This window comes from Pongo abelii, chromosome 5 (assembly GCF_028885655.2).
Source record: "Pongo abelii isolate AG06213 chromosome 5, NHGRI_mPonAbe1-v2.0_pri, whole genome shotgun sequence".
Classification (NCBI taxonomy): Eukaryota; Metazoa; Chordata; class Mammalia; order Primates; family Hominidae; genus Pongo; species Pongo abelii.
This window is the reverse complement of record NC_071990.2, coordinates 3,053,598-3,064,380: the sequence shown is the minus strand read 5'-3', so window position 1 is coordinate 3,064,380 and position 10,783 is coordinate 3,053,598. Positions and strand designations below refer to the sequence as shown.

At 44.6% G+C, this 10,783-nt stretch overlaps 1 long non-coding RNA gene across 1 annotated transcript in view; it reads right to left on the bottom strand.

Moving 5' to 3' along the window:
* Window positions 1-2,833: 2,833 nt before the first annotated feature.
* Window positions 2,834-10,783, bottom strand: part of LOC129059848 (uncharacterized) — a 34,497-nt gene continuing 26,547 nt past the window's right edge. Inside the window, exon 8 of the long non-coding RNA XR_010140553.1 lies at window positions 2,834-4,702. This is a non-coding gene — a long non-coding RNA (uncharacterized LOC129059848). The remainder of the gene's footprint in view (window positions 4,703-10,783) is intronic.

Below are 10,783 nucleotides of genomic sequence, written 5' to 3'. Positions count from 1 at the left end.
TTCCCTTCTCTTCTACCCATCTCACAAGCTTGCTGCACTTAACAGGCACCAGTGAATAAATAGGATATAGATATGATACGGAAACAGCTTTGGCAATCAACGAGAAGTTAATTGAATTTGTGTAACTGGAATTACATTTAAAGCGTAATAAGGAAGTTCCTTATTTGGTGCTAGATGATCAATCTTTTGTAAATTGAAAAGTCATTTAAGATACAAATACTTCTAATTCGTCACTTTGGTAAGCTTAAAAATGTTTAAATGTAGGCTGGGCGCCGTGGCTCACGCCTGTAATCCCAGCACTTTGGGAGGCCAAGGCGGGCGGATCACGAGGTCAGGAGATCGAGACCATCCTGGCTAACACGGTGAAACCCCGTCTCTACTAAAAATACAAAAAAAAAAAAAAAAAAAAAAAAAAAAATTAGCCGGGCGTGGTCGCGGGCGCCTGTAGTCCCAGCTACTCGTGAGGCTGAGGCAGGAGAATGGCGTGAACCCGGAAGGCGGAACTTGCAGTGAGCTGAGATCGCGCCACTGCACTCCAGCCTGGGCGACAGAATGAGACTCCATCTCAAAAAAAAAAAAAGTTAAATGTAATAGTCTGGATGTTCTTTGAATAAGCACAGCCACACAGTAAGGGTTGAGGGGCCTCAATAACAAGCACCCCTTTTGGAGTTGAGACCCAAAAGAGAGATGGGTGTGGGAGTCAGATCTAGCAATAGCGAAATGCCTGCATAATCGCTGATGAAATCCATGTTACTGACTTGTGCAGCAACAATAAGCCTTTTAATGTCGCCCTCCTACCCCCGAACTGGAGAGACTTCACACTCCCCCCACAGACAGTGCTGGGTGACTGTGGCCACTGCCGGCCTCAGCACTGAGCCCCCGGATCCGGCTTTTGCTGCCCGGCACAGGAGCCCCAAGCACACGCTGTCTGCAAGCCGACCGTGGTGAGAGTCAGCAGTATAACTAGAGGTTGTTGACCAAGTGAGCATTAAAGACTTCAAAGAAGTCAAAACTAGAAGCTTCCAGTTTAACAAAGCAGATGTTACATGGACCACAGACTCCCCCTTCATATTCTCCCAGCTGCTGGGAGTTAGGGCCACTGCTGGCCCTCAGAGAGCCCCTCTCTTAGAGTCGTCTTCAGCTAAAGTGAGCAGCCCACCCACAGTCACAGCCCCTCCTCAGGGACGGCTTAGTGCAAGTGCTGGGCACTGGGGGATAGTACAAAGATTTAGTTCCCTTGCCTCAGTTTGGGGCATCTCTGAGGGTCGTCTGAGCTCCAGAGACACTTGGGACAGAATGAGACAGTTCCTGGGAATGCACCACCTGACTCCTGGCGTCCCCAGTCCTCCATTCTTCATTCTCTGACATGCTTCACATGCAAATCTCCTTCTGAGTCTGTTTCCCCGGGAACCAACCTGAAACAATTCATTTCAAAGTAACTACATCATGTGTTCAGATTATAAGAAGGCGATGGACTTCATCACATAGAATTGTATCTGGAAACTCATGTTCTTTGGTCATTTTTCTTGATACATGATCATGTTTCTCATTTTTAAAAATTATTATCAGCCGGTTGCGGTGGCTCATGCCTGTCATTCCAGCACTTCGGGATGCCAAGGTGGGCAGATCACCTAAGGTCAGGAGTTTGAGACCAGCCTGGCCAACATGATGAAACCCTGTCTCTACTAAAAATACAAAAAAAATTAGCCGGGCATGGTGGCGGGCGCCTGTCATCCCAGCTACTCGGGAGGCTGAGGCTCAGGAGAATTGCTTGAACCCTGGAGGCAGAGGTTGCAGTGAGCCAAGATCATGCCATTGCACTCCAGCCTGGGCGACAAGAGCCAAAACTCTGTCTAAAAAAAAAAAACATGAGAAAAATTATTCTCTGCGGAATTCTTATCTATCCAATGTTGGACCTCCAGCCCAGTCCTCATTTTCTTTCTTTTTTTTTTTTTTTTTTTTCTGGAAACAGAGTCTTGCTCTGTCACCTAGGCTAGACTACAGTGCCATGATCTTGGCTCACTGCAACCTCCGCCTCCCAGGTTCAAGTGATTCTCGTGCCTCAGCCTCCTGAGTAGCTGGGATTACAGGCGTGCACCACCACGCCTGTCTAAGTTTTTGTATTTTTAGTAGAGACAGGGATTCACCATATTGGTCAGGCTGGTCTCGAACTCCTAACCTCAGGTGATCCACCTGCCTTGACCTCCCAAAGTGCTGGCATTACAGTGGTGAGCCACCGCGCCCGGCCAGTCCTCATTTTCTTATCAGTTCTTTCCTGTTTTCCATCTCCTTCTCTTCTTACTGCACTTTCTAGGAGACTCACTTGACCTATTTTCCAAGGTCTCCATGTGTTCATTTGTGTTTTTATATAGTTCTCAAGAACTTTTCTTTATTCTCCAAATTTTATTTTTTACATCTTCCTATTCTTATTTCATGGATTATCTATCATCTCTTATCTGAGGAAATTCATGAGGTTTTCAAAGATGTTTTCTTCCCCCTGCATAATTTCCTCTATGTTTCTCTTTTTACCCCTGTTTGCTTGTTTGTGTGTGTATATATATATATATATATATATATACACTCAAAATATATATATAATACTCAAAATATATATATATACTCAAAATATATATATACTCAAAATATATATATACTCAAAATATATATAATACTCAATATATAATATATATACCCAAAATATATATATATATATACCCAAAATATATATATATATACCCAAAATATATATATATATATATACCCAAAATATATATATATATATATATATATATTTTTTTTTTTTTTTTTGAGATGGAATCTCTGTTGCCCAGGCTGGAGTGCAATGGCATAGTCTTGGCTTACTGTAACCTCCACCTCCCAGGTTCAAACAATTCTCCTGCCTCAGCCTCCTGAGTAGTGGGGACTACAGGCACATGCCACCACACCCGACTTATTTTTGTATTTTTAGTAGAGATGGGGTTTCACCCTGTTGGCCAGACTGGTCTGCCCTATGATGTCAGGCTCTGTTCATTCTGTTTCTGGAGAATCCTGACTGATGCCTACACCTTTGAAAGGTGACTCTGCCACTCTGTCAGTCAAGAGCTGGAGCTTGTTTCTCTATCTCTTCAACCTAGGTTTGACCACATGATTTGCTTTGGCAGATGGAACGTTAGCAGCTGGGGACCTTTCTGCCACCACAAAAGCCTAGATTATCCTGATGGACGATGGAAGACACATGGCTGTTGTTCTAGCTGACATGAAGCCAACCACTGGACAAGACAGGGAAGCTCTCCTAGAACATGAAGGCCCAAATGAACTGGCCCAGAGCAGAGAAACTGCTCAGCCAAACTGCAAAGCTGTGATTAACAAAGGCTTCATCTTAATCCATCAAATTTTGGGGTGGTTTGTTATACAGCAAACGCTAACTGATATAGTCATTATCATTAGGTCTTTCTTGAGCTGATCATACTCCCCAGCGTAGAATATGCCAACGTCCTGCTCCTTGTTCCTGGCTGCCAGCATTGTAAGAGCTGAGTGGAAGGCTGGGGTTTTCAGCACTCAATATGTAAGTATTCCCTTCATTTTCCAAGCAAGTTAGGGCAATTTATGAAGCTTTAGAGGGCACACGGTGTCCACATAGAAGACTGCCCTCATTTCTGCATCAAGTACAAGTTTGGAGGGTTCCCAAAACCACCCTCAGCTTCAACAATTTGCTAGAAGGACTCACAGAACTCACTGAATGCTGTTGTACTCACAGTTATGGTTTATTACAGGGAATAGAATACAGCTTAAAATCAGCCAAGGGAGGAGACACATGAGGTGGAGACCAAGAGGGGCCCAAATGCAAAGATTCAGGTTGTCCTTTCCCAGTGGAGTCCTACACACTGTTAACTCTGCCCTCAACGGCACTGATGTGTGACAACGTGCCCAGAGCATCACCAACCAGGAAAGCCCACCTGAGCCTTTGGGGTCCACAGTTTTTATCCGGGCTTGACCACACACCACCCACATGGCTGGCCTTTACTGCCCAGCCCCTCCTGGAGGCAGGGCTAATATTTTTCATCTCCAGTCCCTGGGAGATTGGAACTGATAGCATGTGGCACAAAGCATGTGTCATGAATCACACTGTTAGGCTGTCTGGTGGCTAACCCCCACAAAGCAAAGACACTCCATTTAGTCAGGACATTCCAGGGGCCTAGAGATCGCCTCCTAGGAGCCGACGGCAGAGGCTGGACCTCTCTTTGGGCAAAATCAATTTTTCACTACATAAGCTACCCTCTGGCATTTGGCCAAGGCTGTCTTATATACCAAAACAATCGTCTTTGTTTAGGCATCTATAGTTAGTGTAGTGTTTATTAGACAGATAAGCAATAGTGGGCAACTCATCTGTCCTATAAAGCCATTACATACATTTTCATATTTTTATACTGTTAATAATTTGATTACTCTTTTCCTCCCTTGATCTGCTGTTATTTGTACCTTCTGATAAATTTATACTGAGCTATTTAGCATAGAAATTAGGTAATAGTCAGCTAAACCCAGTTCTTCCTCAGGCCAGTCATTTTATTACAACCTGAAGAGGTTTTAACTCAATCTCTCAATACATTTGATCATCAATATCAGCATTATTCTAAGACCTGTTTATATAAGATAGCTGACTCTTATTGGTAATAAGGCCGGTGTTACATCGCAGTATGGTAACCTGAAAAATAAAAGCCAAAAGATATCATCACATTACCAGAGTCCCACTTAGTCATTATCAATTACTCTAGTTTCATCATATCGTATGACCAAAATGTCCATCAATCATCAATCAAATGACCATCAATCATTACATCATATGACCAAAATGTCTCCCGAGTGCTAACACTCAAGTTTGCAGGCTTCCATTCGACATGGTCAGGTTCCAAAAGGACATGCAGTCTCAGCAATCCATAGCTCCACCTTTTCAGGCATCAGGTATATAACTGTGGTAAGAGACAGTATCGGCCAGGAACGGTGACTCACACCTATAATTCCAGTGCTTTGGGAGGCCAGTGGGCGGATCACCCAAGGTCAGGAGTTCGAGACCAATCTGGCCAATATGGTGAAACCCCATCTCTACTAATAATACAAAAATTAGCCAGGCATGGTGGTGCATGCCTGTAATCCCAGCTACTTGGGACGCTGAGGCAGGAGAATCGCTTGAATCCAGGAGGCAGAGGTTACAGTGACCCAAGATCACACCATTGCACTCCAGCCTGGGCAACAAGAGTGAAACTCTGTCTAAAAAAAAAACAAAACAAACAAAAAAAGAGACAATATCATCTCTCGCTCAGAGTCTTTTTTGAAGCGCCAATGTAAATATCAGATCTCCCTCATGGCATAAACCATCTATTCATCCCTTTGCTCTTAGCTGCCTTACCCCTTCTCTCTATTTATCATTTTATTTTTTCCAGTGTTTCCATCTTTGGAAAGGACATTAGGTTTGGCCACTATGCCGGTATAGACTGCCAGAAGCAAGCATGGCGAAGCAAGGACTTCTCCCTCAGTCCTCTCCCACTCATATTGGATAGGGGCACACAGGCACAGAACTAGTGAGCTCTCCCAACAACCAGGTAACACAGCTGCATTCAACGCTAACCCCAATTTTGCCAGACAGGGTGAAGGCACAGCCCACACCATCAGGCCCCCAGGAATTCTGACACAAAGCTTTAAAGGCCTGGTTCTAGCTTCTTGCTTAGGGATCATCCCTCCTTCTGGCACCTACCATTGCTGCCATGATCCTGGAGCCACTGTATCAGGTAGGAAAAACGGAAGGTGAAGTGACATAGGGAAGAACTGTGTGGTCACATTAGCATTCCCCCATCCCTGCCTCCCCAGATCCCATAGAAAAGTCGAGGACTGTGTCCAGTGTGCACTCTTTTGGGCCCCTCTTGTGGAGTGTGTGCATGAAGGCGTGTAAGCCAGCCCTTCCTGCCTTTATCACTCTGTTTTAGACAACACATGTTTCAATTGATGTTCCACTTCTCTATCAAACTTTTATTCTGAGGGTTAAAGTGTGTTCCAAAGAAATGTAATTGCCTGATCGGTTCATCCTGCCTTCTGGCCAGAAAAGCCAGTGCACTGAGAACAGCAAGTTTTTTGCAATAGAAAAAGTTTAACGGCTGGGCGCAGTGGCTCACGCCTGTAATCCCAGCACCTAGGGAGGCCGAGGCAGGCGGATCACCTGAGGTCAGGAGTTCAAGACCAGCCCGGCCAACATGGTGAAACCCCGTTTCTACTAAAAACACAAAAAAATTAGCTGGGCGTGGTGGCAGGTGCGTGTAATCCCAGTTACTCAGGAGGCTGAGGCAGGAGAATCGCTTGAACCTGGGAAGCAGAGGTTGCAGTGAGCCAAGATTGTGCCACTGCACTCCAGCCAGCTCAACAAGAGCAAGACGCCATCTCAAATAAATAAATAAATAAATAAATAAATAAATGAGTTTAACTATCACAGGGCTGGCCAAAAGGAAAGAGTTGACTATTCAAATCACTCTCCTCAGAAATTCAGAGACTAGGGTTTTTAAAGGATAATTTGGCAGGGAGGGGGCTAGGGAACAGGAATGCTGATTGGTTGGGTTGAGGATAAAATCACAGAGGGTTGAAGCTGTCTTCCTACTGTTCTTGAGTTCCTGGGTGGGATCACAAAACTAGTTCAGCCAGTTTCCCATTCTGGGTGGTGCCAGCTGGTTCATCAGGATGCAGAGTTTTGAACACCAGTCTTGGGTTTGACAATAGTGATGTTATCTATAGGAGCGATTGGGGAGGTTATGACTCTTATGCCCTCTAGAACAATGGCTGGTTATTGTTTCACTATGCCTACATCTTAGCAGGGTTCAGACCCCTTCCTAATCTTAATCTGTGGCCTTTCATTAGTGTTAAAAAAGCAATTTGATCTTTGAACAAGGAAGCTATTATCATGCTTGCTTTAAGATTAACCTATGAACTAAATTCCTCTCTAGGTTAGCTTAGCCTATGCCCAGGAATGAACAAGGACAGCTTAGAGGTTAGAAGCCAGACAGAGTCAGCTATGTCAGATTTCTGTTACTGTCATAATTTTGTAAATGCAGTTTCAGTGTGATTCAGTGGTCTAAACTGGGGCAATATTTTCCATTCTAGTCCTTTTGTAGTATTTTGAACATCTGCATCTATAACTGGTCAACACCCAGTCCAGAGCAGGTGCCTGTTCCTGTCAGGATCCATTTGTAGACCCCAGGGACCATCAGCATCAGACCAACTTGGCAGCTCTGTGCAGGGCCTTGCCCTGGAGAATCTGCCTCATCACCATCCGCAGTCTCTGCTTCTCTTGCTGGCTGACTGAGCAGCTGGTATTGTGTGCCTCAGAGAGCACAAGAGGAACACGTGTGGATTCAGCCATGTCTACACTGCAGCATCCCCACTACCCCCATCCACTCCTTCCATGAACCCAGGTGGCCACCCAAGCAAGTGCACAGGATACCCACTTGCCAATTCCAACCACTTTCTCATCCTGGAAGGGCATTCTGATGGGCGCTGACATGTCCTACTTCAACGTAGCCCTCAAATTCTCATAGTGATTTCCACAGGGCTGTGCCCCATATGGGCATCCGTTTAAGAGGCCAGCTTTCCATTGCCACCTGGCTTAGTCTATGGCCAGGCCATTGGCTACTGCCCATGAGTCGGCAAAAACTCAAACAGAGGGGCAAACGGCATGCATCTCAGCCCACTGAGCTGATTTGTTTGTACCTTGTTCAATCAGAATGGCATCTTCCAAATAGGATGCTGTCTGCTCACATTGGAACTGCCATCCATAAACCAAGTAGCTCTTTGTTGATCAATAAAAGTTGTTTATAGGGTAACACTCAACTGGTTATCGGGCCCAGCAGCTCCTCAGGTGGTTCCAAAGTGAATGCTAGGGGAGAAGAGGCTCCTTGCTCACAAGTATCTCCTCCTTGCATTCCCCTGGTACCATGATCCTATATAAACCAATTCCATTTTACTATGGAGCTTTTCTGAGCACTCTTTTCTCCATTAGAGTGTTTCTCTGACATTGTCCAAGACATTCTGAATATTTCAGGTTTTAAGATCAGTTTATGTCCTTCAGTCATAGGGCAGTTTCAATTAACGTCCAGTAGAAGGCGAGTAACTAATTGCCTTTTGAATGGAATTTTCCTAGTCCAAAATCCCAGTAGTCATCACTGGGTGGCTCTCAGAGGCTACTGCCATAAGTTCCAGCCTGCCCTCCACACAGGCACATTGCACAGATAATCTGTCTCCATCATTACTCTAGCAAAATTAACAACCTGCATGGGCTCAGGTAATTTTCTTGATTCCTATTTTTGGCATGTTCAGCCAATATTGGCTGAAGGGTAGATTTACATGCTTAATGTTTTATAATACTAGGTGAGTGAAGCAGTCCCCAGTCAGACTCAATATCCATCCACTTAATAAACTCAGGTAAAGGAGATACCACCACTTCACATAAAGTTATTCAGACAATGCAAATTTCATCCAAACTTTCACTTCATTTCTTCAATATTTCATTCCCATATCCTCTCAGTCTAACTATAGCCCCTTAGAACTTCAATAGGTTTTGGAATCACAGTGCATGGGCCTCCTGTGTCAAGGAGTCCTAGAAATGTCTTCTCTCCACCTGCTGACCATTTACCCACGTGCATGCACACACCCTCAGTTCCCTAGCTGAAGATGGGGCCAAGGGACTCAGGCCCTCTTGTCAATCTTCATCCTGATTAGATTGTGAGACCATTGCCTCAGTGATTCAAAATCAGGTTTCTTATTGTCATCCTTGCTTGCTGACTTTTAAAATTCCTCCAAACTATGAAGCAGAGTTTGTTTAAAGTGAATAAAGCAGATTTATTTAAAGCCCTTCACAGCCGGGCACGGTGGCTCACGCCTATAATCCCTGCACTTTGGGAGGCCGAGACAGGCAGATCACCTGAGGTCAAGAGTTCAAGACCAGCCTGGTCAACGTGGTGAAACCCTGTCTCTACTAAAAATACAAAAATTAGCTGAGCATGGTGGCAGGTGCCTGCAATTCCAGCTACTTGGGAGGCTGAGGCAGGAGAATCGCTTGAATCCGGGAGGCAGAGGTTGCAGTGAGCCAAGATCACGCCACTGCACTCCAGCCTGGGTGACAGAGCAAGACTCTGTCTCAAAAAAAAAAAAAAAAGAGGCCTTCACTGCTGGGGGACAAGCAGGGGCTCCCATCAGTCCCTACAGTTTCTGAGAGTGCTGCATTAAGGCTTTTGTCTTCACTCCATTAAGGTCTGCTGTATTCATCCCATTAATAACCACTGAAAGATTTCTGCCCTACTAGGATGAGTCCCTTGACTTTCTCCTCTGTCCTTCCCCCATTCCCCTGCACATCTTAGCTATTGGTTGCATCTGCTTAACTGTTCCCTCTGGTAGCAGCACTGACATTAGTGGCTGTAGCTTGGACCCACCTGAATCCAAGCTTAGGACAGCCTCAGGATCCATCCCAATACTCTTACTTTTATTTTAGTTATTACAGATAACAACAACCAAGAGATTGGTACTAGCTTGTTCCTTGTTACTTTTCATTTCCTTATATATCCACTACCAACTCCTCAGAATTGGAGCCATTATTTCTAAATTCTTTTGGTAACTTCTGCCTCCAGCAACTAATTGCAGCACAGCATTATTTCCATACCATTGGCAACCCTGTGGCCATCCAGTAATCAAAGGTTCATCACCTCCAACCCTTTAATCACCCCCAGCCCTTTCCTCCTTCTTCCTCTCAAATCACATGTTTCAGTGAGTCAGGGTGGGGCTAGTGAATCCCACCTATGACACCAACTGTGAAGTGTTTTGGCGACCTGTAATGTCAGAGGGAACAGTCATTAAGACCACTGTTGCTTCTGAAACCAATTGCAAATACAAGGGTCTCCAAGATCAGCCTAGGTTTGATAATTTACTAGAAGGAGTCACAGAACTTAACTGAAATCTATTATACTTACAGTAATGATTTTTTTTTACATGGAAAGGATACAAATCAAAACCAGCCAAGGGAAAAGTGCCTACAGTGAAGTCCAGGGGAGTCAAATGTAGTTTTTTTTGTGGAGTCAGGGCATATTACTTTCCCAATATCAACATATGACAACACACATGGAGTGTTACTGACCAGTGAAGCTCACATAAGCTTTGTTGTTCACAGTTTTGACTGTGGTTTGGATGCATGTTTGTGGATGTCCTAGACTAGGCATCCAAATTCCATCATTTTCACAGGCAGCTACCCCTGGAGCACCTCTTGATTCTAGGGGTGCACACGACAGGCATGGCCTACCCTCAGGAGGACTGACCCAGGGAGAAGGGTTCATCAGGCACTGGAAGTGGATTCAGAGCAATCTGAGAACAATATTCAAGCACCATAATATTTGGAACATGGTCTAGAACAGGAGTGCAAGCTTTGAGTGAACATGACCTCTTTGATCTACAAATTGTCTCCTATGGGAAGGGGGCTGGACAGGAAAGGAAAAAGCATGCCTGCTGGTTGGAATAGATCCTGTTATTTAGCTAATCCTCTTAGTGCTTTTCAAATATTTAATTAGCCCACCTTCTCTTCTTAACTACTACTAGATTATCACTGATTTAAGTTTTTCAGGCACTAGACAATCCAAAAGATCTATAAAAACTTTACATCTACAAGCCAAGGCACTGAATCTCAGCCCCAGAAAGAGACTGTGACCTTCCTTCCTCATCAGGATCCCAAGAAGTCATAGAACAAGAGGCTAAGAGGTTGGAA